Below are 4,078 nucleotides of genomic sequence, written 5' to 3'. Positions count from 1 at the left end.
GTATCCAATCTTCCCGAACTACGCATACCTGATTCTCGTCTTTCGGGGCGTAATACGTAGGCATCCCACATAGGGTACGGTCTTCCTAGTGAGTCTTAGGGTCTTGGCTTCGAGGGTCGTAGCCAAATCTTGCATCTCTAGCCACTTTTAGCCACATAGGTCATTTTGTAAAATAGGACTATTTTCGCAATGACTTGTTTAATTGTGTCTTGAGAGTCTTCAATCCACAATTAGGTTTCACTTTACTTTAAGGTCCGTCCTTGTCGAATTTGCATGTCTAGCAACTTTTGGCCACACAGGCCATTTTGCAAAAATCGCCTCAATCATGTCTTGCATGTGTCCAGTAGGGAGTGTTATTGTCTCACATAGTGTTCAAAATCTTTAACTCTATTTGGTTTTAGTTTTCTCATATAGGTGTGGATCTACTTACTGGAGTTTGAGCATGACAGACACCCCGAGACCATCCAGTCAGGATCGCTCATTCAGTAGTTGCTTAAGGAGATTTTTTTTATGTTTTGAGTGTGTTTTTCTTTTTATGCCGTCTTTTACCTTCTAGTTTTGTACAGTAATGTCGAGTCTTTTAGGTGATGTTAGAGTCTGTCATAGTCTAGTTAAGTTTGTCGAGTCTTTTGTTATTGTACTTCCTAATTTGTATTTGAAAAAATGTGTTATAAATCAAAAATTCAAAAAAAAAAAAGATTTTGCGTTTTTATATTCCGTTAGAAGTTTTCTTTAGAATACTAATTCTAGAAATTAAAAAAAAATTCTTTTGAGGTGGTTTTCCTTAGGAAATTAATATCTAGAACTCAAAAATAAAAATTGCTTTTATATTTCCTTTAGTATATTAAGAATAAAAAGACAAAAAAAAATTCTTTTGATATCTCTTTACAAGTGTTCTTTAAGATATCAAGTCCAAAATCCAAAAAGATTTTCTTTTTGAGGTTCTTCTTTCGGAAATTAATAAAACACCAAAAGAAAAATCCTTATATTTTCACCAGAACTTTAGGACATTAATTAAAGAAGATTAAAAAAACATACTTTGTCTTTTGTTTATCCTTAGTGTTCATCCCTTAGGTAATCAAAAACCGAAATCCAAATATTTTTTTTCTTTTCTCATTTCTCCTTTCAAAACTTTTCTTTAGGATATCAAATGAAAATTTAAAATATTTTTCTTTGGTTTATTATTTAGATTTCCTTCCTAAAAAAAGAATCAAAAAATACTTTTCTCTTCTAGGTTTTTTTTTTTTAAATAATTTCTCATAGAGTATTTGTTTCAAAATATATATATATATATACTCGTTTAAGATTGAGTTTAGAATAGATTATAGAGCATTAAGTCTGAAAAAAGAAGAGAGATTTTCTTCTTTTTTTTATCCTCAGAGTAGTCATTAAAGTAAAAAAGAAAAAGAAAAAAAGAACGTTAGTTTATTTAGTCTATTCTCGATTTTCCAAAACTACGCCTGATCTGATTCATGCGGCGTCATGATACGTAGGCAGCCTACATAGGGTTCGATCGAATCATTTTTTTTAAAAAAAAAAGAAAAAAAAAGAGATGAAATTATGGGATGTGAGAAATGAGAGGAAAGAAAAGAGTGATAATTAGAAAAAAAGAGGAAGGAAAATGAGCAAGCCAAGAAGTGCTAGAAAAGAAAAGAAAAGAAAAGAGAAGATCGAAATGAACAAATTGGGATGATGCCAAGTGACCTTGTGACCCTCAAAGTCATTCTTGAACCATTAATTGTTGCTAGGTGCATTGCACGCAATGTGATATTTTAACTGACAAATACCCTAATGCTAACGTGATGACCTCATTTTGTTCCTTTTTATTATCTTCATTGAGCATAAGGGTGGTTGGTTTGTGGTTCTTAAGGTAACTCATCCATACAACACAAGGTCAAAGATCAAGGTAGTCATGACTAGCAAAGACTTGGACACAGGTGTTGTTGATCCATCTAAGGAGATTGTCGAATCAGAATCTGAGTTAAAAGAAGAGGTATTAAGGTTGAAAGGACAGATGGCCAAAATATACCAAGCCTGGATTAGTGGAAGTCCTTCACCATTAATTCCCGCTAACTACACTGAAAGCCTTATCACCATTTTGCCGCTGTCACAAATCCAGATTCCCACTGCTGCTGATATCTCCCCACAACCTTTTCACACTCCACCCGTCAAAACCACTTCATATCCTGCTCTTTTGACCACTCATATTTTTGTAGCTCCTCCACCAGCTCATTTTCCTCAATCCTCTAGCGAGACTGGGTTCAAAGTCCCTTATGCCCAACATTATGCTCCAGAACCAACTTTTAAGGTCTCAGATCCATACTCTCACGCTCCTCATTTTAAGCTTCCCGATGAAACTAAAAAGCCTGATAAGACAGTGGAGCAAGACGAGATATCCAGGAAGGTGAAAATCTTAGAGCAGTCTTTAAGAAACATGCAAGGGATAGGGAGCCAGATGAGCGTGTCTTACAAAGACTTGTGCTTGTTTCCTGACATCCAACTGCCTGCTGGGTTTAAGATGCCAAAGTTTGATTTGTATGACGGACATGGAGATCTCGTGGCCCATTTGAGAGGTTACTACAATAAGATGAGAGGCGCCGGTGGGAAGGACAAATTATTGATGGCATATTTCAATCAAAGTCTGAGTGGGGCAGCTCTGGGGTGGTACACCCGCCAGTACGCCAACAGGTGGTACACATGGGATGATATGACTCAAGCCTTTGCCCGTCATTTTCAGTACAACGTAGAAACTGTCTTAGATCGCCTATCCTTGACCAAGATAGAGAAAAAACTCAGTGAGAGCTTCAGAGAGTATGGTCTCAGATGGAGAGAGCAAGCTGCCCGAGTCAATCCCTCGATGGAAGAAGAAGAGATGGTTGAGTACTTTCTTCAAGCTCAAGAGCCAACATACTTTGGGCATTTGATCTCAACTGTGGGAAAGCCTTTTAATGATGTGGTAAAAATGGGAGAAATGGGTAGAAGATGGGTTGAAGTCGAGCAAGATCATGAGATATTCTGCTTTAAAAGCCACAACAGAAGCCATTCAGAACGACATAGGAAGCTTACTGCGTCAGAAGGAACATGATGATGTTGCCATGGTTGTCTCAGGATCACGACATGGCCCAACAGGTCCGCCTCAATATACCCAGCCTCAACCCCAACCCCTAACCTATCCCCGGGCTCTACATAATCCACCTCGGTATTATCCTCCAAACAACGTTCGGTCATCTGTCCAACCATTGGGCTATTCCTTATGGAGAGCGCCAGTACTGCATAATGCACTTTTGCCTTCACAATATTTTTGAGCATCCAACAACCCTAGAAAACTGGGGCATGGAAGGGAACAAAGGAAAAAAAAATAGTTTCACATCAATCGAAGAATCCTACACAAGCCTGTTTGAAAAGTTAAAACATTCTGGCCTGATTGAGCCGCCGCTCGGCTATACTCCGAACCATATGCAAAAGGTTTTGATCCTACTGTATGGTACATGTACCACTCTAATGTCCAAGGTCATAGCATTGAAGATTGTCGTGCTTTGAAAAGGGAAATAGGAAGAATGATTCAAGAAGGGATAATTGTGATCTATGACAGTGACACCCAGAATATCGCGCAGAATTCTTTACCTACACATGATGATGCACACTTTGTGGGGATGATGCATGGTAACAGGGAGTATGAGAATCCTCTTGGGAACTTGTTGACTGAAGTTAATGGTCTTGGTAATATTGATGTGGAACTCAGTGGCTAAGATGCCGAGCTTGGTAATTGGAAAGACGCTCCTTTCTTGGCTAGCTAGGGAGGAGTCTTGGTGGTTTATTTTGTTGTCATTTCTGTTGTCCGAGTTATTTCAGGGTTGTAATCCGGATATTGTCTTGTGACTCAAACCTTTCTATCATTTATTTTGCCTAGTTCATTTAATCGTAGTAACTCATTTAGTGTTATCTAGGTTTGTTCCAGGGTTGTAAACCCAGTTTATTTTGGTTGTTTTGTTGTTCAAACCCTTTCACCATCTGTCTAATGCAATTTTCTGTTTTCTATTATTTCTAGTCATTTTTGTTTAGTTCTCTTTTACTTTTG

The sequence above is a fragment of the Nicotiana sylvestris genome, chromosome 6 (genome assembly GCF_000393655.2).
Source record: "Nicotiana sylvestris chromosome 6, ASM39365v2, whole genome shotgun sequence".
Taxonomy (NCBI): domain Eukaryota; kingdom Viridiplantae; phylum Streptophyta; class Magnoliopsida; order Solanales; family Solanaceae; genus Nicotiana; species Nicotiana sylvestris.
The sequence above is the reverse complement of the archived record's forward strand: the minus strand, read 5'-3'. Positions refer to the sequence as shown.